Source organism: Paroedura picta, chromosome 7 (genome assembly GCF_049243985.1).
Source record: "Paroedura picta isolate Pp20150507F chromosome 7, Ppicta_v3.0, whole genome shotgun sequence".
Classification (NCBI taxonomy): domain Eukaryota; kingdom Metazoa; phylum Chordata; class Lepidosauria; order Squamata; family Gekkonidae; genus Paroedura; species Paroedura picta.
The window spans coordinates 39,883,859-39,909,656 of record NC_135375.1 but is presented as its reverse complement, the minus strand read 5'-3'; the positions used below and the strand labels follow the sequence as shown (position 1 = coordinate 39,909,656).

Below are 25,798 nucleotides of genomic sequence, written 5' to 3'. Positions count from 1 at the left end.
TGACTGTGTATTAATTCAGTCTGGTTCCTAGCTTTCCAAAGCCTTACTGGAATGAATATGAATGCAGTCTCTTGAAATGCTTCCTCACTTGGGGAGTAAGATTCTCTTTTGAAAAGTATTAGGTTTTTAATATTCCTCTGGATACAAAAATGAAAAGGAAAGCAATACATGTTAATACTTAGCACAGTTTAATAACCTGAATGATGTGTGCTGTTTCCATTACCCCCCCCAAAAAAAAGTTTCCTTCCAGCTGCAATTAAAAAAGTACAAAAAGTTGTCTTGTTCTAAATTTATTCTTGGAAATGTGATTTTTATATCACTGTAAAGGAAGATTTTTATTTAATTTTATTACATCTGAAAGCCATTTCATTTTTTTCCTCTAAAGGAGTGATTTTTGGATAAAGCCAACAATTTGATATTTTCCAACTGAACGTACAGCGTGCTTTGTGGAGAGAGTAATTCTATGTTCTTTTGCCAGAGCTGACAAAGGTCTGGTTGTCAGTGATACCTTTTACAGCTAAATTTACTCTAGAGTGACAGGAGCAGGTGGGCCCAGGCCTGCCAGACACTTGTGCATGGAAATCACGCATCTTACAGGTCAACAGCGAAGGGGAAAAAGCGCCTGCCTTCACAGCAGAGGGTGAGTGAGGCAAACAGAACCCAAACTGGGGGGTTTCTCTTCAAAGCCAGCTGGTCTGGCTTTATTCTACAGGAATTTTTTACCTGTCAGTTTAATCAACAAAGCCCTCAGCAGGTGCTGACGGGGTACATCTTCCTGGAGAAGAAGAAGGGCACTGGTGAGTTAAATTTTTTTTTGAAAAAAACTACATTATATATATATATATATATATAAATAATACACTATATATATTTTTTTTAAATTCTAGTTGATAAGCTGACTATACCGAAGAGTTATGCATAGGACCTAGAACCCTAGCTATGTTCCTTCTGTTGTTACCCCATTCTTACTAGTACTGTAATTTCTTTGACAGAATTAACATTGTCAAGCAAAACTGAATTTTTAAAATCTGTTGCTTTTGAGGAGCAAAGGGTGAGAAGTGATCTGCATAGCATGCAAAAAATACTACAAAGGAGAGCAAGATGATCCCCTCCCCATTACTTTTTTTTCTTTTTTTAAAATCAAAGGGGATTGCCTTTGTCAGACTTCACCGATATGATTGTTTTCTTCCTGTTTTTTATGTGCTTTTAGGAAATCCTTTTAATATCATATTGGGGATAACTTTTCAAATTAAGTAGAGAAAATCCAGAAGACTTTAAAAAAAACTTTTCAATCACTGATCAAAAGGCAGCTGTGAATTTCTTCAGAGCAAGAAGCTGGATTGTGAAACAATATATATGGGAAGACAGTCTTTGCCTGCTTCAATTTTCATTGCAATGTGTGTTGTTTGCACAATTTTTAGTTTTGTAACACCACCCTGGATCTATGGGGGACGTTTGCAAAGGAGAACTCCCCCCCCCATGGCAATCTTATTTTAATTACTGAGAAGACATGGGAAAAAAGATCAAATACTAAGACATATTTGGGAGGAGCATAACTTTTTATGATGCATTTCTATTTTCACCAACTCATCCTTTTAACTGTGCTTCACAGCAGTACTTACAAATTGTCAAACAAATTGAAAGCATTTCTATACACAAGTAATCTAGTTTTTTTTTAAGAAAGCCAAAAAAAAATCTATACACAAACTAAACATATGAAACTGCTTCTAACCAGCAGATTCCACCCTGACATATTGCCTGGCACACAAGTTTAAAGAGCACAAAACAATGCTTAGATAAATTATTGCACTAATTCGGCACTCAATTTTATTTGGGGAAGAAAATGAGAACAATTTTTGTACGCAGCACAAGAGTCGTAGCCAGTGTTGTCTGGCCAAGGTTTTGTATCTGTGAAGAAGCTTTTCGGTGCTAAGACCCATAAGATAGTGAACATGAGAAATTTTCCAAGTTCTTAACATCTCAGGTCTAGTACACGTTCTTGGAAGTAAATGCAATTGATTTCTATGGATCATTTCCTGTAAGAAATTTGTGGTTGAGTTGAGTCTATGTCTGTCTTACTTATTTTAATAATATGAAACAGAGGACAGCTGATTTGTCTTAATATGTTTTAGAATGGTGCAGCTGCCTGTGCTTAATACCATGCACATAGTTCTTTGTGAGAACAGTATTTTGTTGCAAACCCTTACTGAAGGTAGCTGATTTCATGTAACAGCACAAATGCTATTTACAAAGAATAGTATTTTATGTAACTGTTGACGAAGCTTGAAGCCTAAAGTAGTGGATTTCCTCTGAAATGACCGGAGGCTGAGGTTCTGTAACAGGAACAACTGAAAAAGATAAACCTGTAGCATAGCATATTATTCTTTATCTGCTCATTTAGTCTGTGATTCTAAACAGAATTAATCCCAGATACCAGAATACAAAACAAGTTGCAACCATTATTGGATAGAACAAATAATGCTTTAAATGGCAAGAGTGTCTACAATACTGTACAAAACTTTATAAAATCAAGTATGATGGCAAATATTAGATTTCGGGAAGGATTTGGGGGAGGGGGGTTGATAAATTTTCTTTTAATAGACCAGACTATTCAGAGAATCTGTTGTGGGATTTAAGGAAAATCTTAATGAATAGAGTTTCTATATGAAAAGAACTAAGGATAGAAATCCTGAATCTATTTTGTTGTATCTTAAGTAGCCAGTACAGTACTTTAAAAAAAAGATCAAGAAATATAAATGACTTTGTTGGATAACTACTTTTAACAAGACCCCGTCTATAAGTATAGTAACTCTGATTGAAACATTGCTAACATATTGAATCAAAGTCTAAATCAAATTCTAAAAAACATCCCCCCGAACAATACAAAAATATATGATCAATATTAAACAGCACATTTCTTCCTTCCTTGTTTTGTGTGTGTGTGTGTGTGTGTCTGGATATGAATGTTCTTGCCCAACATTATTCTTCATAAATATCATGTTAAATATCATTATCTATCTTTGGCCCACTCACTAAATATACATCAAGGCAATGTTAACAGACTTAATTGATCATTATTAATATTTGTATATTTGTATAGATGAAGGACCATAATAACATTGAGATTAGGAATGGGTGATTTGCTAAGGTAATCTAGCCACTAGATTTCTTTCCCGAAATGTATGTTCACAAAAAGCTGGATGGAAGGATCGGCACAGCTTGCTTGGGCAAGTAATTCCATGGCTGTTGATAAACAGTGGTGTAATGCCAATGTTACCACCTTCCCAGGCAGCTTCTCCTTCAGAACTACTCTTCTTTCTTTCTGTCCCATGAGTTCAACCATATTCTATACTCAAAAGATGCAGGGGATGATCCACTGGAAATTCTGCAGATCAACTCCCATTTCAAGAACCCTTGTTTGGCTCCCATTTCTTTCATTGAAGATTGCATATGAAAGTTCCCCAGAGCATTCTGGGGACACTCAAATTAGAAAAAGGGTCAGTGTAATCCCCTTAAATTCATTTATCTATGCTAATTTTGCTCTGTTCAGGGTTTTCTCTTACAACGTGCCCTACAGACCTTTTAGCAACCTCTTCTAAATCCTTTTCTCCCATCAGTGGCAATCTAACTCAAGGTTTTTTTTCATCAATCATACACTTGTCTTTTCCAAAATATTCTAAATATGAAATGTTGGAAGGTATCAGTATGAGTTAACCCAGACTGTATGTAAATAGAATTGGTCTAACCGCATCCCTCTGGCAAAGGTTTAAATACAGTGGATATAAGTATGCTGTTCCTCAATGAAACTTCAGTTCAAATGTCATGAGCCAGGCAGAGATCACATACTTTCAAACTGAGCCTTTCTTTTCCATCCTTAGGACTAAAATAGGATGACTTTACTTTATAATGAAGAAAATTATGAAACATTACTCTTGTTTCTTAATATTGTTCACCAAAAAATCTTGTTCAAACCATCAATGATCCACCAGAAAAACAGATTAGCAAACTATCTTTCCTTTTGAGTGTGAGATAGAGGGGCTATGAAGTGGTCATCTGTAACTGAAATCCTTTGATTTCTGATAGAGTAGCCTTGGAATCAGAGAAAGATAACCTATTTACAAAATATTCTACCACAATGGCTCCCATACTGAAGGCTGTATTTAGCCTTTAGCTCACCCCAAACAAATGGGCAAACCAAGATGCATAAAGCTGAGTTAAAATAGATCTGACAGCATGTTCTTCTTCCATGCAAAATTTCTTTATGTGTAAAAGTCGGGTAGCATAAAAGAACATGCAAATAGAATTGCTTTGGAGAAGGGATTTACATGTCACAAAACATGGAGAAAGGGTTAGCCTCCCTCTTCTTCCCTAGCACCCGGTCCATCCAATCCCCCCTTCCCCAACTGATCTCAAGCATCTCACCTAGGTAAGCTCTGAAGTATGGGCTATTTTGTAGAAATGGGCAGAGTTATGATGACAGCTGTTTCTCACCCATGCTCTGAAGCTGACTCCTCACTAATCCCTTGAAAGGAATTGTCAAGTTCCTCAGTGCTATCACATTCAAAACTATTTGACCTCCCCCTCTTCAATATTTCTTCATTCAGTTTTCCTTGGTTTAGCTTTCCATTTTCCATCATAATATAATATAATATGATATGATATATTATAATACAATATAATACAATACACTATCAAAGGTGATACAGGGATGACCATGAACCAACTAAAAGAAGCAGTCAGAGACAGGGGCACATGGTGAAGACTTTCCTATAGAATCGCTGAGGGTCGGACACAACTGAACAAATATCATCATCATCATTTTCATTCTACTTGAAGAATCTATGATTCTATGATTCTGTTGCCTAAATATCCCTTGCTGGATATATAGACCAGTTCCTTGCCACTGGTTATGCTGCAGCAAGGGGGACTTGCAAAATACTGCCTGCAAATATCTTAATTTGTTGGTTGGTTTATTTGTTTATTTGCCACCCTTCCACTTAAGGCTCAAATCTATCTAATAAAACAAAACACTATAATACAATAAAGGTTAAAATTTAAATTAATTCCATTTAAAATACAATTTATCATTTATCAAATAATATCAGTCTACTTGGTCTGTCTCCTATTTGAAGGAATGGAAAAAGGAGGCTGTGAATGCACTCTTCAAATGCAGTTTGACTGGGTAGATTTGAGTGCGGAGGCCACTTATGTTTTGATGTTATCTTTCTTTAGACCTCAACCATAGGCCTGGCAGAACAGTCCTATTTTGCAGGCCCTGCGGAACAATTTAAGATCCTTCAGGGGCAATGATCCCATTGGGGCAATGACCGATAAAGTCCTGGCCTTGGTTGAGGCCAATTTTGTTTCATTAGGGTTGGGGACCCTAAGCAAGTTTTGGTTGCTAGATCATAATGCTCTAATTGTGTGTGCTATCCTAACCAGAGGGACACGTTTGGAGTGCACTGAATTCAATGGAACTGTAAATGTTTCGAGAACACAGAAAAGAACACACTGCAGCATAAAACACATCCAAATGTAGTTTGACAAGTTTTCAGTTCAGCATTCAGCTCTACGGTGCTACTATGAACTGTATTTGTCAACTACTACCACTGATATTTTCCTTTTTACACTATGCAGGAGGCAGATTGAAATCGAGAACCCTGTACTAAAATAAAGGTTACATTCAGATTCACAACTAAGTAAACAAGGTAGCTGGCACTGAAGATGATCCCAATTGATTTGCTGTGTATATACACACACATACATACATACACACATACACACACACACACCCTTTGGCCCTGCTACTGTTCTTGCCCTTTCAGATGCAGAGCTTCATCTAATACTTCTGGTTTAGATCAAACTCCCATTCTGCCATGACATCCAAATGCACAGAACAAATTTGAACTCCCCCCCCCACCCCGCTGTACTTCTACACCTTGGTTAAAGTCCAGTTCAGAAGTCTCATCTTGATGCCCATGTATCACAGTGAATGGCAAACATCACATTTTGAGACTTCTACGTTTATGACAGAAAGCTATTTACAATCATGGAAGGGATTTGGGTTTTTATTTCTTTTTCTTTTTGCTATTTATTAAAAGGTTATAGTTATTTGGGAGACTGAGGAAGTAATCTTAAACAGGTCTACCCAGAATCCTTCACAGATCTATTCAACAGGGCCTACCCCAGGAAAGAGTTCTTGAATAGTATAATTACTTAATATTTATCTCTCTACATATAATATACTTTATCCCTTTAGTAGCAGCTCAAATGAAAAATAACTGATGGGCAAGAAAGTTCAAGGGCCTTACATCCTGAGAAATCAAACTTTATTCCTTTTTACACTACTTTTACTCATAGAAGTAACAAAAAAAGTGGACATATTACAAAATCCACATGGATATCTAAATACAAGCAAACAAGATATAATCTGACGTGAGACTGTAGTGGGTCTAGCCTTTGGACTTTCAGTACTAGAAGCAGAAGTATAATCCCGGCAAGCCTGGTCATGCAGGCTTGGTCTATACTCCTTGGCAGAAAAACTCCACATAATTCCCTTGCTTTGATATTTTTGGACATGATTCAGTAACGTCTGCAGCCCACACAATATTATAGAGTGGGCTGGATTTAGACTTTCAAGCAGCATAGAACTTTCCTGCCCGCCCCCACCTCCAGTAAGAAATGGTTTACCAACAACAATGAACCACCCAAACAAGCTTGGGAAAAAAACCCTGCAGCAGACCCAGATAAATTAAGACATTACTATTACAGGATCTAATGGAACCAGCTACAATATCCTTGGTTCACTGGCTTGCATATCATCCAATTTAATATATGCCCTGTTGTGCAAACACTGCTCTTCTATGGGCCACATTGGACAAACACGTTGGCTCCTATGTGGGAGAATGAACACAAACCTGACAGTGGGCAAACAGTTTAATCTTCTTGAACATGTTGCAGATTTCAAAGTCACCCTTCTACACAAAAGCTTTGAAAAGAATATTCAACATAAAAGTGCTGAATTATAATTCATTGCGAAAACGAACATCTTCTGTCAACCTGGCTTAAACAGAATGTGGGCTTCCTCACTTGTTATATAATGTCCATAAACTGTTAATGTTGTACCATACCATACCCTTTCATTTATACAGATCAAACTGAACCATAAGCATGGTGGGAGGGATGAGCCCTACCATGGGTGAAACAGGACAGGGAAAAGTACAGCAAAGAAAGCCTTATGCTTTCCATTTTACTACAGCAGAAGGGGGGGGGGCAGAAGAGAGTCTAAATATGGCACTGAAAAGTTGACTTGCCATGAACTGAGCACTAAATAATTATGGAAAAATTCAACCCCAATCTTTTATGACAAGGATAACACAACTGAGGAGCAGAACTACCTAAAAAATAAATAAATAACTGAGGCAAAATCCAGGACCGCCAGGCAAGCCACCTCTTGCCTTGAAAACCCCACAGGGTCGCCTTCAGTCGCTGTCGCGTTGAGAGCCTTTTGCTCCAGAAGATGCTCATTAGCGACAGCGCCTCCGCGTTAAGAAGGGCCGCCGGGCACGTAAGATTTCTGCTGAGTTTTCGGTCTGTTTTACCCGAGCTAAGTCCGTGACGCCCGCGATTCCTAGGAGCCGCCCAAACCCAGTATCAGCTAGGATCACCTCGCCACAGCCAGGCGGATCATCTGTCTCAAACGAGTGTGCCTGCACTCCCCCCAAGTCAGGCTCATTTCTTTGGCCTTAAGAGCGGCAGCTGCTCGGGGAGCTCCAAGAGGAGATCAGATCCGTATGGTTGCGTGTCAGGAGTAGCCCACAGTACATAACCAAACCGTTTGGCACCAGGAGGTTTCGAAAAGGGGCGGGGGGGGGGAGAGAATACAGCGAATCGCGCTCTTTCCCCTTCAAGTCCTGCGTGTCCAAAACGCGCCGCTTCTTCCGAGCCCGTTTTGTACAGGAGTCCATTTAACCCAGGCGAGAGCTGGCGCGAACTGCCGGCCAAGGGGGGCGGAGAACACGAAGCCTCCTCCGCGTCCTCCTCCGCTTCCAGCCTTCCGTGCGGCTACACCAGGCAGCGCATAGGTGGAGCTGAAGATCTGGCCAATTGGCCGGCCCGGCCAACAGCACGCGCCCCCCGGGAGAAGCCTCCGATCCTGCGGGTCTGAGGCGACGTTTCGCAGCGCGCAAGCTGTGTGCCGCGCGCAAGGGGCGTCCGCCAAAGAGCGACCTCCCAGCTTTGTTACTGCTAGCGCCTAAAGGCAGGCAGGCAGGCAGGAGGACGCCGGCTTAAAGCGCAGCGGTGCTATGTGGACGGTTTGTGGATGGCGACCTCCTCCTGCTTCCATTGTTTGGCCGCGCGGGTTTCTCGTCGGATGGCGGGGGCGGGGGAAGGCAGCCCGGCAAGGATAACGAGACCGAACTGCACATCGCCTGCCCCTTTAAGGCGTCCCCGGGCTAGGGCGCTTTTAAGCAGAGAGTGGGAAGGAGCGGTACTCGCGGCACAGCTGTCTCCTAAAAGGACAAGAAAAGAAAGCGGCCTGCCTGCCTTGGACTTCTGGACTCAGAAAATGTGCTGGGGATTTGAGTACTTTGTAGGGCGCTGGTGGATGGGAAAGCTGGGACACGTGGCCTTGCCACCTCGGCTCTGAAAACGGGTCCCGCGCCTCAAACGTCGTTCCAGAAGTTTAGCTGGCTGATTTTCATGCGTGGGAGAAACCTCCTTTCTGTTGATGACATGGGGGGGGGGGGATGACAACCTCGGAAGAACAGGCACAGTTACAGTGAAGAGGGAACAGTGTACACACGATCACATTACCCTTTAGGGACACAGATATATGAACATATATGCACACACAAGCAATCTTTTTGCTCTCTTTTAGGGTTTGTGCTGCCCTATTTACTTAGTACCCGCAAACACAGCACTCTGCTTCCCCCCAGTGCATGCACATGTGACAATCTTCTTTGTTCCAAAAAGTACACATACGCACACCAAGGTGTGTTATGTCTTCTCTTGGAATGCCATCACCATTTTATATACCCTTTCGTCATGTGTCTAATAGAGTTTAAAGGTGCACAGATTTTCCCCACAAAGAAGCTATTGCCTATAAACAAATGAACATTTCAAAAGCTAAGAAATGAAGGATGCACCTAACTTGTCCTTACTGAAGGTTGTGGGCACTTCTTCCTGTCTGCCTCAAAGTGTGATGCAAAACTCATATCACTGTTTTCCACAACACATACTTCCTATTCACTTTTAAATAAATATGCAAAGAAATCTGCAAGTTGCCCATGCATATATCATGTCCAGAAGGTGAGATGGATTGTCTCCTCCCTTATTTTCAATTCCTTTGTGACTTGCCCAAGTCTCTAGAGTGATTTTTCTATATCGTGAATGAAGTCCAGAGCATAAGCCTCATTAGGTTGTTTTTAGAATGTCTCTGAGTGTTAGAGGATTCATAAAAGTAATCACCAAGTAAAATATTTGGAATAAGCCTGTATCATGTGGACTAGAATTGAAAACTCTGCCACTCTGCAGCAGAATCTGAATGGAAATAAAATTAGATAATTTATAGGCCTTACAAGTGATTTGCCATGTGGAGGCTATAAACAAAGAAGAAAGTAAAGTGACTAAAATATTACTCTGCAATCCTGTGCATGCCTACCTGAGAGAGAAGCCCATGGCATTTAGTGGGATTTATGTCCAAGTAAACATGCATAGAATCATGTGGCATGAATCACTTTTATTAGACTGATTATAATGGATAGTTTTTATGTCAATTGTCCTCATTTTACAAAGAAGTGCATGGATTGCATGAGTATTGTGAGTGATACAGTTTGTGGGTCCTTTAGTAGAATAAAATGTACCTTAATTTAGCTATAAGAGTTTGTATGTTGCCTAAGCAGTGGAAAGTTCCACGAATACATTTTACAAGGCTAGTTTCCTTCTAAAAAAGAGAAAATACTAGAAGTTTATGGTTCCATTCATACTCAGTTGTTCATTTGAAAAAATACAGGTAGAGCAAATTGGAAGAAAGATAATACTAGACCAAGCAGTACCCATCTATCTGCCAAACATCCTGGGATCATTTTTGTCTCCCAGCTATAAATATCTTACCTTTCCCCAACATCTAACCCTGTTGGGTTTCTATTTTTTCTGTTCATTAAAACAGCAGAAAACCCATTTCTTTCATCCTCTTTGGCAAATGGGGTGTGAGACAAATTAGTTCCTGATCATCAAAGACTATGAATTGGGATCTTATTTTCACATTAAAATTGTAAACTCTAAAAACTCCTAAAGAAAAACAGTGTCATCCTACATTATAAATGTACCTCAGCACATGATCAGATGAAGCCCTGCCAGCAAAAGGCTGGGGTTTCTGAAGAGATACAAAAACTGAGCAGTGTTAAATGACATCTGTCTCAAAAGGTAGACATGGAAAGCATAACATACATATCAACAAATGAAAGTAAAACAAATCATGGCTAAGCAGTAAAAGACTGCAGTGGGGGGACTCTACATTAGGATTTCTTGTGCTTGCATTTAGCACACTAATTTAGTCTCACCTTAGCACACAACTGGAAAGGAGGTACCATGCTGCCTAATGTCATATTTTCAGTGTCTTTCATTTACTTTAAGTTATGTCTTTCAGCTATGACATTTTCAAAATTAAAAGTAATTGTAATATTTTTATGTTTTCAATAAAAATTATCTTCAAAAAATGCAGAAAGAAAACAGTATAAAATTTCTCACACAATATGAATGCTGAAATAGACTTCAATCTGGAGTTCCAGACATAGTGTGGCTTTCAGTTCTGGTATTCCAGCATTCATTTAAGACAGTATTCAAAAGGAATCTACTAAAGAAAGTTTATCTATAAAGTTGCTTGTTAATATATAGTTTCCAAGTTATATAAGCTATGTGCCGAAGGATTTACAGGAAATGTACTTTTCAGTGGGTTTTATATTATTTGCTTCATTCATTGAGACCTCAATTTTAATAATATATTACTATTGTGCTTTTAAACATTCAAGGTGCCGACTAAGAGTTGTAAACTGTGAAGTAACTACTATGGAACAGATTAAGTAAAGCACCGAAGGCGGATGATTTTCAGAATAAAGAGGGTTATGTGGTGAGTGCCTCATACTTTTTTAAAAAATCCAATCATTCAGCATTACAGAAAAATTCTATTTATTTCTTTTATTTTTTTAATTTGGGGCTCAAGGCAAACTCTGCAGTTGTATGTACTAAATGGTATAACAGTGACAAAGGTTCCCTCTAATCAATGTTAATTGTACATAATGCCATTTTATCCCTGGCATGCCACTGCATTTAATATCCATGTGTCACCCTTCAGCACCTGCCTTTGAAAATATCTTTTACAATTAATTCATTTCACAAGAAATTATATACATTTTTCCTTCTCCCCTATGGATTATGAAATATTTAAATTACCCTCCTGGAATCTATATCCTATTATAATGAGATTTTTGGAATTTATATGTTATGTGCAATTATAATAGCAATATGGGTTGAAATAATATTCTGAATGACTGGAGAACAAATACAGTATTGTTGAATAATCTTGTGGGGTAGATCAATCTATAGCCTTGGTTCCTCTCAGGGTGGGTTGCTGTGGCAACCACCCCAGCTCACTTTAAAATATTTTTTTTTCTAAAGCTCACTTCAAGAGCTATACCCAGCATGGGACAAGCTTAAAGGCAGACAGATATGGGCAGGAGTGCTTTAGTGAACTGCTCTTTTAAGACAGGGCTGAGGTAGAGAAGAGCAAGCCGAGGAGTGGGGTGGAGCAGAACTCCAAATGGAAAATTGAACCCAAATCACCTAGGGTTAGTGGGATACATCAACTGTGGGGTAATTTTCATTATAACCCTCACTCTCTGTCATTTGAATGTCACTTTATAGTTTAAATTAGCAGCCTCATTTCTTTTGAAGAAATAAACATTTGACTGTCTCTCCAAACTGGGGATTAAAAAAAAAAAACTTGGATAATTACCGAAAGAGAATGTTAACTGAGCTCACCATGAAATAATCATACTTGTGAGGGAAAGAGACACTTGGCTGCACCTCAGCCCTTGGTAAGGTTTTGGAAGGGTTGATTATTCCAATAATTACACCTCCTGTTGTGCATTTTTGTTTAATTCCGATGTAGGTTTCAGGTGGAGGGCTGGGAAATGGTGCAAGATTTTCTGTTTCCTGTTGCCAGCAGGCCTCTGCCTAACAGGAACCCTTAATCTTACCTTCCTGGAAGAAATCCAGAGAGGATTTGCTGCCAATTATTGGCTGTTTGTAACACATGTTTTTAAAATATGGTCTGGAGGTGATGGTGTTTCAGTGTAAATTATATCAAATTCTAAATGACACAGGAAGATTCTACAGGTGTTACAAAAGCTATTTTTATTTGTCTCCTAAAATGTTCTCTGCTGAGTTCCAAGATGATAGAAACAATTAGAGTCCTGTAGAGTTTGTATACTATTGAAAACTGGTTTTTTTTTTTTTAAGATGGAAGTGCCTTAATCACTGCTCGAATGATCTTTGCTCTGACTGAAAAATAATCTTGGCACACACCTCTAAGTATCAGTCCCCAGTTTAAGGTCATGTCTATTTACAGGCTAGGCCCTAATAACCTAAATATGTAGATGATGCCTGGGACATATGAAACCACTATATATATTTCTTTTGGCATCTCTATTCTCTAATTTCAGGCTGTTAAGCCCAACGAGTGCCAACCTTTGCCCTCTCCTGTTGAGAAGGTTGCTTCTGAGAAGTGTGAAGACCTTTCTTCGGTTTTCCTCATCATTAATGTACATATTGCAATGACTTTTATTTTGCTTGCTTCACATCTTCACACTTTGGCTGTTTTACATAATCCTTCCTGGAATTTTGCACTGTGCATTTGGAAGAACAGAAGGGTCAATATTAGGTAATGATGAGAATGGAATCAATTTACCAGCCCTTTTTTTCTGAGATCTGATAATGAGGTGGCAGAACCCTGAGGTGGTACACTGAACTGCATCACCTGTTATTGCAGGTTACTCATGGCAGTTTAGAATGTTCCTTCACATTAAAAAACTCCTCTATGCAAATAGGAAATTAGCACAAGAGGGAGTAGGTTCTAAACCCAACTTTGCTTACTCTGCTTAATCTCTGTTTGCATGGAGGTGGTGGTTTGTTTTTTTAACTATGGTTTGGTTTTTTAACCTTCTGCAACTGATGTTCCACAATCCTTTAAAGCCCTTCACAACTTGGGACCAAAATTCTTGAAAGACTGACTCTGTGTAGGTCTGTCCTCCTCTTTAGATTGGTTCAGTATTCTTTTGAAGGTTACCTCTTTTTGTGAACTGCACTTGGCTTCAGTATAATCAAGGCCTTTTGCATAATAGCAGCACCATCATATGAAACAGCCCCCTGTAGTGGTGTAAAAGCACCTTCTCTGGTTTGTCATTGCAACAAGTTTTTGCAACAAGTTACTGTTTTTGCCAATGCAACAATCCTTGGTTTTGTTTTTAGTTTAATAAGTTTTGTTGAACTTGGATGTATATATATATATATACAGAATATACAGAATATACTAGAATATACAGAAAATATCAGATTTAATTCCCAGCATCTCCAGACCAGTAACAGTAACAGGTTATGTGAAAAGCTTAAACCTGGTACACTGGAAAGCTGCTGCAAGTCAAAATAAACAGTACACACTGTAATAGACTCAATGTGCGGCAGCTTCTTGTATTCATTTGAGGAATCTACCATATATATCCTTTTATTAAGTTAGTGGGTAACACTTTTGTAAAAAGTGGTCACTCAAAAGAGATTTGGCCTTTTTACCTCTAGCATGTATATGTGTGTGTGTTGTGCTGCCAAAATATTGTTAGCAGTGTTGCTCAGGTCTTGCAAGCTGAAAGCAGTGGCTTCCTTGATAGAGTCGATCCATCTCTTTTCCTGCTGCCTCCAACTCTTCCTAGCATTATTGTCTTTTCATAATGTGACCAAAGTTCAATAGCCTTCATTTTTCCATTTAGCTCCTAGGGGGAATTCTGGATTGATTTGATCTAGAACAGCGGTTCTCAACCTTACCTTTGCAGCGACCCCAACTAGGTGGTGGCTGGTGTGGCGGCGATGACAGCGAGTGCACTTGGCGTGTGTTTGTACGGTTGGTGCGTGTGCATGTATACAACAACTGAGGTGGCATGGAGGTGGCCATTGCCATGGTTCTGTCACCTCTGCCCACTGCCTGCTGCCACCACCTGCTGCTGTCCCCCACTGCCAGGCAACATGATGACCCTGGGGAAGGGGTCAGGTGACCCCAATTTGGGTCCTAACCCCAAGGTTGAGAACCACTGATCTAGAACAACTTAACTGTAATTCTGATGGTCCATAGTATCCATAAAACTCCAATACCACCTTTCAAATTAATCAGCTTTCTTCCTGTCAGTTTTCTATGTATATGTGTGTGTGTGTGTGTGTGTGTGTGTGTGAAATTACCGTATATACTTGCATATAAGCCAAGTTTTTCAGCCCTTTTTTAAGCTGAAAAAGTCCCCCTCGGCTTACATGTGGGTATAAAGAAACAGCTGCCAGACAAGACAGGAAGGTGGGAGACAAGTCTACTTGCCTGAAGAGCAGAAGCAGGAGAGACGCAGGAAGCCCGGGAGGGAAAGAACAGTCTCCACCTCCCCCTCTCCCTGCCTTAACAAGGCCAGCAGGAGGCCAGCATGGGCAGGAAGCTCTGAAGCTCTCTGAACAGAGAGCAGAAGGAGGAAACCTCCCTAGGGGAAGGCATGGAAAGTGGAGGGGACAGAACACCCAGCTAAGAAGAAGGGAAGCAGCACAGGACTGGATATCAAAAGGCAAGACAGCTCAGAGGGAAAGGGGGAGGAGGAAGGTAGGAAGAAAAGGGGAAAAAAAGATCCTGCCCAAAGCAGGGAGGAGGAAAGGAGGAAAAAACCACTATCCAAACACCAACCTCAGCTTAAATGCGAGTCCATAAGTTTTCCAGCATTTTGGGGTGAAATTAGGTGCCTCGGCTTGTATGCGAGTATATATGGTATATATGTGATTCTGCATGTATTTATGTTGGGGAAATTGGAAGCTTTTCTTTTAATCTTTCCTTTTTGTACCTTTGTCATTTTAATTCTTTTCCTATTTCACTTAGTATTAGTCTTTGTAAAATGTTCTTTCCCCAAAATAACTCTTTATAGATGTATGAAGGCCAATTTCTGACTTCCACTTTGTATCGTTGGGCAATATCATGTTCTTTTGGAGATACATTTGAAGCCTAGAGAAACCTATACATTGGGGGAGGGATATGTCTCTTTGCGTTTATAGGATACATTACCCCCACTCAAAGCTAGTATCATGTAGGCTCATGATCAGGATCTCTCTGTGTCATATTTGTGAATTTACAAGCAAGCAGGCCACAAAAGGACAGATTGTGCCATGTCAGATGGAGATATTTTCCCCACCTGAAACAACTCAGCCTTGACTCCATTTAGGTCTATTTTGTCTTCTTGGAAGCATAACACAGAAAAGCCTGCTTCTAAGCAACTGGTAGTGGAGAAAAAAGATAATATGCATCATCCAGCAAAATTTAAGCAATCATGTGTCCTGTCGATTAGAGTAGGAGAAATTCAACCATGTGCTTAGTTCTTATATACAACTCTATGAGTGTTAGGTAAATCCATACATGATTGTGTGTCCTATTGATTACCTTTGGAGAGATTATCATGTTCTTAATTCTCCCATCAAAAATAATAGGATTTAGGGTAAATACATACATGTGTGTTCATTACTTGATGAAATTCCATCTAAACATCCGGAAGACGTTCTTGACAATTAGAGCGTTTTCTCAGTGGAACAGGCCTCCTCGGGAGGTGGTGGGTTTTCCATCTTTGGAAATTTTTAAACAGAGGCTAGATAGCCATCTGACAGAGAGGCTGATTCTATGAAGGCAAAGGGGTGGCAGGTTACAATAGATGAGCGATTGGGATGTGAGTGTCCTGCATGGTGCAGGGGATTGGACTAGATCAGAGGTAGTCAACCTATGGTCTTCCAGATGTTCATGGACTACAGTTCATGGGAGTTCATGGGAATTGTAGTCCATGGACATCTGGAGGACCACAGGTTGACTACCCCTGGACTTGATGATGAATGAGGTCCCTTCCAACTCTCTTATTCTATGATTCTATGACTGCAAATTAAGTAATTATGTATATGTGTGAAATGGCCCTGATAGATCAAATACTACCCCACATGCAAAGTACTTTTCAAATGAGGCTCTTTATACATTTATCAATGAGTTATAGTGAGTCAAATGATATATTATTGTAAGGTGTTCAGGCATGTGTGAATATAGACTTTGAAATACTGGATTCTGCCTGAATATGATGTATTGCTTTCAATTCATGATTTTAAAAGAATACACTGAAGCCTGGAGCTTGCCATCTTTGAACTCTTGAGGGGGGTGGTTATCCAGTAGTGAGAACTTTCCTCTATAGGCTGCTTACAAGGTGCAGGTAAGTTTGAAAGAAAGAAAATGACTAGTACTCTGTAAGTAGCAACAGTGAGAGTGTATGGTCGCTAACAGAAAGGTGTCCTCTTGTGGAAAGACTACAGCAGGTGTAGTCAACCTGTGGTCCTCCAGATGTTCATGGACTACAATTCCCATAAGCCCCTGCCAGCATTTGGACTACAAATGCTTGATACCCCTGGACTACAGTATCAAGCCTTTCCAATGCTGCAGCCCAGTGAATGAATAAAACGCTGCAGCTTTGTTCACTACGCTGGTTTTTACTATATGCGATAAAAATGATCAGCAGGGCACATTGTGATATCTCCAATTTTTCCATTTCATCTTAAAGCCAGAGTATAGTGAAGGAGCTGGAATGCTGGCTGACTGGTCATAAAAACATAGATATGTGTGAAATAGTCCCTCCTTTTCCCTTTCACATTGCTTAAGCAAAGTTTCCCTATATAACACAGAGGGCAGATTGTGATAGAAATTGTGTCAGGTGTAGAAAAATGGCCACAAGGGCCTGAACTTCATAAGTAGTTTCTGATCATCATTTAGAAATTCCATAGGTATCTAACTCTACAGTATTATTCGTGGTGCCATCCATGTGCCATGTGCTATATTAAAAACTTCTAGAGGCCAGGTGGGTCCTAAATATCTGAATCATACACTGTGTCACAGGAGTTTGTAGAGTTAGGGTTATTAGGACTTGTTTTAAACAAAGCCCTTCACCCTAGAGCAAGCCTTCTCAACCAGGGTTTCATGAAGTCCCGGAATGATTTCCTGAAAGACTGAGAGTTAATTTTTAATATATTTTACAAACTTGTTTAGCATTTATTGGGTGATATGACCATATTATGGTTACGTCAACCCACCCACCTCTCCAAATGACAAATGATGGGCCTGTAGAGGCCTCAAGTGGGCATGTACCCAAGTGGGTATGCTTCCTAACCATATTCTGCATGATTGCACCACTCCTGGGGTTTCTCAGAGCCTGAGGAATGTTTCAGGTGCTTCTCAGTGATAAAAAAAGTTGAGAAAAGCTGCCCCAGAGGTATGCCATGGAATGGAATGAGCTGTCCAAACAGCCAAAAAAGACTTGTGTGTGTATGTAGAAACCTAGAAAAGTAACCCAATATCTGAAGTTCTCATAGACAGAACTTAGAGAAAGCAATATAGTTATGTATAGAAAACTATAGTTCTCTTAGAGAGCCAGCGTGGTATAGTGGTTAAGGGTGGTGGATTGTAATGTGGAGAACCAGGTTTGATTCCCCACTCCTCTGCATGAAGCCTGATGGGTGACTATGGACCAGTCAGGGTTCTCTCAGATCTCTCTCAGCTCCTCACAAGGTACCTGTTGTGCGGAGAAAAAGGAAGGAGATGGGAAGTCATTTTAAGGATAGAGAAAAGCAGGTTATTAAAACCAACTCCTTCTCCTTGTATCCGATTTACCGAGGCTGATCTACCAATAATTGCATATACCCCCTTGAAAAGTTGGAGGGGAATCAGGTCACCTATTCTTACATATATTAATGCGAAAATAATATTCTTTCCTAAAAGTTTTTTTGTGGTTCCAAACATACTAAGCATCTTTCTCATAGTGTTGTCCCTGATTAACCCCCTGAATACATCAGACTATTCCAAACTGCTTCTGTTCAAAAGAGAACCTTAATTGAGTTTGGCAAATGATGAATCTGGCAGATGAGTGAAGAGGTCAGAAAGGCGACGGTCCCTTTTCTTGCCTGGCCATTTCAAGGCCCAGTTTGCTGAGAGCTGGGTTGCATGCAAAAGAGACAATGTGTTGCTTCTGAGTTAGATGAGATGGTGTAGCAGCTAATGTGGTGAGTTGGCACCAGAGACTTCGGGCAGCGTGTGTGAATACGGGTCGGACGAGTGAGCGTCGAGGGGGCACGACGGCCACTATCAGGGGAAGGAAGGGGACGGTGGTTTTGTGGAACCAGCCGCCCTTCTCGCAGTGCGCGCACACACGTTGCCCTCGCCTGTCGGCAAACTTTTGCATGCCGCTTGTTTCCCCGGCGTCCGCGTGCCAGTTTCCCATACATCTCGGAGGTACATCTCAAGGTAAGTGAAGTCACTCCACATTTGCAGATGACGGCAACTCGGGAAGTCGTATGGCTCGGAAGAAAGAGTACCAGAATGGCTCAAAAGAGGCGAAGGAGGAAGGCAAAGTCAGGGTCCGCGATATTTAAAAACGGTCATAATAATCCCTCCCCTTCCCTTGCCTCGTCTCACCTCTCCGCCGAGTCATGGGCTGCGGAGGAAATGTTTCCAAAGAGTCCAAAGTTGGGCTGGCCGTGACAGGGGGGAGGAAGCGCGGCCGCCTCGAACGAGGAAGACGCCTCATGGTGCCATTCGCCCTCCCTCCCTCCTCCCGGCTTTCGCCCTTCAGTCTCTTGCTATCGCCCCCGGGAGCCTCTGGCGGCTGCGTTCCTTGAGCCGGAGTGCCGGGCTCGAAGCCCCCCCCCCCCCCGGCTGCATTCCTGCAGAGATGCGCTGCTCAATGGGTGGCAAAGGCAACCCTGGGGGCTGAGGCCCAAGCAGCTGCCTCGTTGCCCGAGCAGTTCCCCAGGGCGCCTTCTCCTCCCCCAAGCTCACAGTGCCTTTTGCGAGTGTTGCCGCTGGAGGACCCCTGGGCGCCCTTCCTTCCTTCCTTCGCTTCCTTCCTTTCCCACCCAATCCCAGCGTGCGGCAAAAGGTTTCTATGGCTGTCCCTGGCTAGCCAAAGAGACTTCTCCCCGGACGGTTCCACCTCGCAGGAATCTTGCGCTCCCTCCCCACCCCAAATTACCTTCTTCCCGGGAGGGGGAGGGGATGCGTGATGCGTATTCTCAGCCTACCGCCACGATGTTTTGGGTCGCGTCGAATAAAGGGGTCGCTCCGTGGCATATGTCATCCCTCCAGCTCCCCTGCCTCCCCTCCCCGGTAAAAAACTAAAATTAGCAAAATGTCAGGCATGGCAAGATTGATTCAGCCAAGATGCAATTATCATTTAAAAAGTGCTTGATTGAGGTGCCTGATGTTGGGTGATTTATTCTGCATACCATATACATAATTAAAGCAGGGGAGTGGAGTAATTTATCAATCTCGCTGAGACTACAGAGGGGCAAGGGGAAGAAGAGCTTTGCCGTCGCCGCCTCTCTCTCGTCTGCTGCTCCGAGCTGGGCGCTCTGTTTGTTTTATTAAAACGCTTTCGGGATGTGATCCCGCCCCCTTTTTGCAAGAGTGAAACTGATTATTTCTCCAGCTCGGCAGGAGAGAGTCATTCGTTTGGGATTGTGGGAGAGAGAGAGAGAGAGAGAGAGAAAAGAAGAGGAGAGGAGAGGAGGAGGAGGACGAGAAGGAAGAGCAGCTTCGCCGGGCGTGGAGTTTTGAGTCCTCCTCGCCCCGCTTCTCTTCCCCTCCCTGCCTCCGATCCGCGATGTTACAGAGCCTGTGAGCTGCTCTTTCCCCCTTCGCCTCCTCCTGTCACTTCCTCCCTGGACGCTTTCAGGACGAGTCCGCTCGCTTACTTTTACTGCGACCGAGCAGCTGAGGCGCTTTCGCCTCCTGCGACGCTCCTCCGCACGCACTCCAGCGAGCTGCTCAGTGGATTGATGGTCAAGGTTGGGTGCGTGCGTGCGTGCAGGCGGTTCGAGGAGGCTGCATGCTGAACCAGGTGGCGAACATCTTACAAGGCTGGAAGAACTAAAGGCTTCGGCCCCCCTTCCCCCAACCTTCCTCAGTGCGTGCGTGCGCGCGGGCGCGCGTCTCTCTCTCTCGCGCTCTCTCTTGTTCCCAAGAAGGGAAAAAATATCACAAGGACTAGCCTGATCGCCAAACGTTTGCAATGTAAGTACACCTGCAATTAAATCTAGCGGTAAAGTGGATTGTCTCTCAGCATCGTGACGCCTAATGTAGCCCATACAGGCATTGCAATGTATTTGTCACTTGCTAACTTGTACGGGGAATGCGCTTGCCATAGGAGGAGAGCTCTGGTGTGATCAGGGGCTTTAAAGTAACTTCGCACCTAAATAGAGTTAAGTGGTGGAGGATTTCCTCTCCCCCCCCTGCCCCCAGTCAGCTGCATGTTTAAAGTTTCATGAAGTTAGTTCTCCTCATTGGTGTGTTTTGATATTGTGAAGTGTGCTCAGGTTTGTTTGACTTTGCATTTCATGAAATGCTTATGACCTTGGAGCACATGCCCTGTGAGTTATCACAGTCCAGTGAAGAAATGAGCTGGCATAAGAACCAATGGCCTTTTAAACTTCATTCCAGGCAGCATGGCACTGTTATCTTTATAAAATAACCCAAAACACAACCTTTTCTGGAATGTTTGCACCTCTTCGTGGTGAGCACTTTCCTTTTGAGAAGGGGGAACTGGGTGTGCCATTGGCAAGGAAATCAAATTAATCTCTCTCTTTCCCACTCTCTTTTTGGGTACTCATTCCAACTTTGTAGTAAGTTGAGTGAGCCCTGGTCACTGCCAGGCAGCCTGTCTTATTTTACTGTGCGTTAACATTTCACCAGTTGAATGTGAAGAAGAAAGAGAGCTATGTAGCGGATGTTATTTTGTTATGTACCTATAGCATAGTAGTTATTTTCCTTCACCTGTGTAAGATATAGTTCCTCCAGTAGACCTGAGAGCTTAGTCAAGAATACTGCTATCTTCATGGTGCGCCATGTTGAATGCACACTTGCATAATAAAACTTTGTGCCTTTAATTCTTACATCATTAGCAAATCTTATACTGTGAGAGTTAGGTCAGCACAGGTAGGGTTGGAAATAGCAGCCTTGTACGGTCAAATACTTAATAGTGCATACTTCATACCTGCTACTGTTTAAGTTAATTAGCCAGCAGAAAGGCATTCTACCAGTGTTTCAGCATTGGTCTATGCACATATAAAACACAACATAAAGGCCGTTGGCTTAAAACTAAATCAGCTCCTTACATGTATTTGCAACAGAGGATATGAAATTGTCCAGTGTTGCTGTTACATTACATGAGACCAACATGAAGTCTGTCTAATGACACTTAACAGGGTATTATGGTTGCAAAGTATAGATAGATGTTTGTTATATAATAATGCTACATCCCAATGCGTAATAGCATAATCACTTGTGAACCATTACCTCTGCTTTACAGACTGAATTCAGATTCAAACCACCTTCTTAGCAAAGCTGCTCCCCCCTCCCATCCCTGCTACCCCATTAAGGTCCAAGATGCATTTATTGTAATGTGCACGTTTCGTATATTGGCAGTTGTAGGCAATATACAGTGATATCTTTTGAAACATTGATGTGTTCCCTCCTGTACTTTCACGGTCAGTTTATCTATACATACTGCCATTGGGAGTACTGGAACATATTTCAGTATCTATAGCTTTCAGGTTTTTGAATCTTCTATCTATTCTTGCAGAATATGGGGTAATTTTGTTTTAATATATTGTGTATATAGTAACCCTCTTAAGTTACGATGCTGGTTGCAGTAGAATGATTTGATCATGCAAACCTTGTATGAGTTTGGTTTTGCAGATCTGCTTAGATGACAAGTGAAAACTTGTATCGAAGATTTGCAAGACAAAGCTGACAAACAGAACTGTTTGGTAGTTTCCATGTGATATAGAAGATGAGGAACATCCTCTCTGATAGCTACATATTGGTGGAGCATTATACTCGTTTACTCTGCTTTCCTGTGAAGTTTGTTAAATGAGAAAAGTTGCACATACATTGAGATATGCACTTGGGTTTGTATTAGAAATGTAATAGTAGATCATATCAAGTTATAAGTCTGGGTTGCCCATTTGGGAATACTTTACATGCATAATAGTGAAAATGACTGTAAAGATGCTTTCTCAGAAAGAAGTTGTAGGCAAGGTGATAGTACGAGAAATATACTTTCTTGCTGATAAATGTCTTCTAATGCTGTGGTAAATGGCAGACATTTTGTAAAATGTCTTATATGAAAGCAGGTGTCTGTCTACAGATTAAGTACTTTTGTATTCTGATTTTAAAATATTAACTAGCAGGTGTAAGACCTCCCCCCCCCAAAAAAAAAACAACAACAACAACAACCAGTTTCCAGCAGTTCAACTTTATCACATCTGAACTTCAAACTTGCTTATGACTTTAGGTGTTCTGTTTTAGTCAGTGTAGAAAAGTAATATTGCAATCCAAAACACATCTACTAGATAGTAACTTCTTTTGGAATAAGTGGGAATTACTTCCAATTAAAAGTATTTGCCATTGTTCTGTCAAACAGTACAGTGTTTTTGTTTTTTAAAATCTGCTGGGTCCATTCCTTCAGATGTTTAGCAAAATAGTTGAGGATTCCCCCCTTCTTTCTTCCCCTTTAAAAATAAAATCAGACAAGCAATTGCTTAATAATTTTCAGCAATGGTCATAATTTCCCCCCTTCTCATCAGTTGCTTGAAAGAGTGATCAGTTTCAGAGTTTAACCTGTTGGACCTAGACCAACTTCTGAGCCATTTAGTTTGACTACAATCAGAAGAATGCAGATTTGACTGGTTTTAAAACTCCCTGATTATTTCTGCATGAGGATCATAAAGAACCTATGTTCATGGAAACAAAATAGCATCCTGGTGTACATACTATTTGTGTGGTATATGGTCTTTTACTGTCTTGGGTCACAAAGCTTAGCATAAATGTACGTTTTAGTCAATCTGGCAGTTTGGATACATGCAATTTAAATTTAGTTGAAGGTGCAATACCCATAGAATACATGCTTAAAAGTTTCTCAGCCCAATGAAGTATGAGAAGTCTGTAGCTTTAAATGGCTTTACAACATTTCCTCTTTTTAAGTTGAACCTGAGTAGTTTAGAATAAGACACCACTGCAGAATTTGAAAGCAAAATGTGTAAATGATGTAGATATTCAAGCACATTTCTTTGTGTTTTGAACACAGTGACTGCTTTGCAGCTCTGACCAGATTTAAGTTAATCATCCGAGTGAGCTGACGGTCAATATGTTAACATGTGGACAGGTGATTAAAACCTAGTGTCTTCAGTCTTGTACCTTAATCTCGACTGTCGCATAGACTGCAGTGCAGCAGAACTTGGCAGTTCACTGGGATCTGTCATCTTTAGGAAATCAGAGAAGCTTACAGAGACAATTCACAAAACCAACAGTGACAACAAAGTCTTATGTGCCTTACAAAAGGAGGATTAGGCAGTTCAGATGTCAATTTGATTGGAACGAGATAAAAGCTGATTGCTGCTGCCTGGAAAGACACACTTCATTTTGAATTGGTTATTTGTTATATAAGGGCTACTATCGCTTGATTGCTTAGTCATAGCTAAGTGCAAGTTGAAGGACAGAAACTCCGTTTTGAAATCATTGGGGATTTCAAGATGGGGTCATTCCAGAATCGCAAATGTTGAAATTTTAAAATTTGAACGTGAGTGCGCATCTACTAGGAAGCGTTAAGTTGTTACACATATGAAGCTGTGTAACTTATAGCTTAAGCAATTAGCAAATAGTAACAAACCGAATGTTTAAACTATTTGTTTTAAGGGGTTCATGTTAAAATCATCAGGACTGCTGGATGAAGAACTATTTCCTGGGTTGCTGTTCTTCATGTCTATCAAAGTTATGCAATGCATTTTAAATGATCTTACTTCCAGGAAGCCTCTGTTATCTTTTCAAATAGGATATTCAGCAATGAGAAAGTCACCTGCCGTTTTTGAACAGCAATTGGCATTAAATCTGATTTTTACCAGTAGAGGGAATTAAGGCAATCATTGCTTATCATCTGTCCAAATCTTTAAAAGGGTTGTAGTCCCTCCCGAAGGAGAATTTTTAAGCTATTTTAAAAACAAACTTTTAAACTCCCAGCTGATGCCTCCTAGTGTCTTGCATGGTGTGGCACTAATGAACTGGTTGCAAACATAAACAATGTATTTTTGTTGTATATGGCTAAAAAGCAACCCTTAGGTGCTTAATTTTCTGTTAAATGTAGGTATATTTTAGGATCAGAATTTGCAATGCTCATTGAACCATAATTGCTGTTGCCATTTCATAGTGTGGGAAATTTCACTCCCTGTTGTTTGAATGTTGTTCCCCCCTCTTTACCTCATGTTATTTGCCCACAGACTCACACAATCTGATATAGGCTGTAATCCTACAAACCTGTTCCCAGGAGTAAGCCCCAATGAATAAAATGAGCTTGCTTCCTATTTTCCCTTGCTTCCCAATAGACCTGCTTAGGACTGTCTCTTAGGGTCATAGGCTGTGGTCCTAAAAATTAGCCCCTGGAAGTTCCATGGAAAGCAGTAGGATTTAAGATAATTATATAGGTGAGGTGCTACTCTCATTGGAGAGAAGGCTATGTTTTTAAGCACCTTTACTTAAATAAGCTAAACTGAAATGACTGGGATAAATTTTGAAATGATGAAGTCAAACTGGAGTGTCAGAGAGCTTAAAACAAAACAGTCTTGACTTAAGTAAATTGTGGGATGGAGTGACTAGGCACTGAAACAAATTTGGATAAAGTTACCTTTTTACATTGAGGCTTCTACAAAGAGTTTTTAAAATACCCCGAGCATAGCAAATGTGGCATGGCATGTGGCTGTACTTTAGGACCAAGAAAGGGAAGCATTAAATCTTTTAAAAGCATCAGTTTTAAACTGGACTATATTCATAAGGGGTTTGTGTAATTAGATATATCAGTGATTTCTGGCAATATTGCAGCCTATAGAAGCTGTCTTCAAACTTCGCTGCTGGTAATTATTTTCCATGGGGTAGCGACCCATTAAAGAAAAACCTTTTCACTTTTCATTATTTGGTATGGATTACTGAATAAATATGTGATTTTATGACACATATGTCGTGTTGTTGCACAGGAACATTTTAGGAACAGAGGAACCAATTATCAAAATTTAGTAACTATATTTTGTCATTATAACAAAATGTTGTGAGAAGAACTCTCATGGGACTCCAGCTGTGGTTTTGTGTGTATTATGAAACCTAAACAGGGCCTTACAACATTTTCTCACTAGAGTTAGATTTTGGGGAAACAGTAGGGATATGAACAGCCTCGTTATGATATAATAAAGACATGAAAATATAGCATCTATATGACATAACATCATAAACAATCTTAACTTTGGTGTATGACCTAGATGATAAACTGAAATGTAGTTTCTCATTTGTTAGAATTTGCAATATAGGGGTTTACAAATCTGATGCAAATGAGTGCTTTCCTTGCAGTTTGTAGCATTTCACAACAACTGTACTTTACTGTTTTGGAGC

General features: G+C 40.8%; 1 protein-coding gene across 15 annotated transcripts in view; it reads left to right on the top strand.

Moving 5' to 3' along the window:
* The first annotated feature begins 615 nt into the window (after positions 1–615).
* The window catches only part of MEF2C (myocyte enhancer factor 2C), a 201,243-nt gene continuing 176,060 nt past the window's right edge, over positions 616–25,798 (top strand). For 4 of the 15 annotated variants that reach the window (XM_077347557.1, XM_077347554.1, XM_077347556.1 and 1 more), the window contains exons 1-2: positions 618–797; positions 11,034–11,131. The gene's annotated coding sequence lies outside the window, so the exon portion shown is untranslated. Of the gene's footprint in view, positions 798–11,033; positions 11,132–18,596; positions 18,614–19,812; positions 20,381–25,798 lie in introns of those variants that run through there. The other 11 variants (XM_077347563.1, XM_077347560.1, XM_077347562.1 and 8 more) reach the window with 7 other exon arrangements.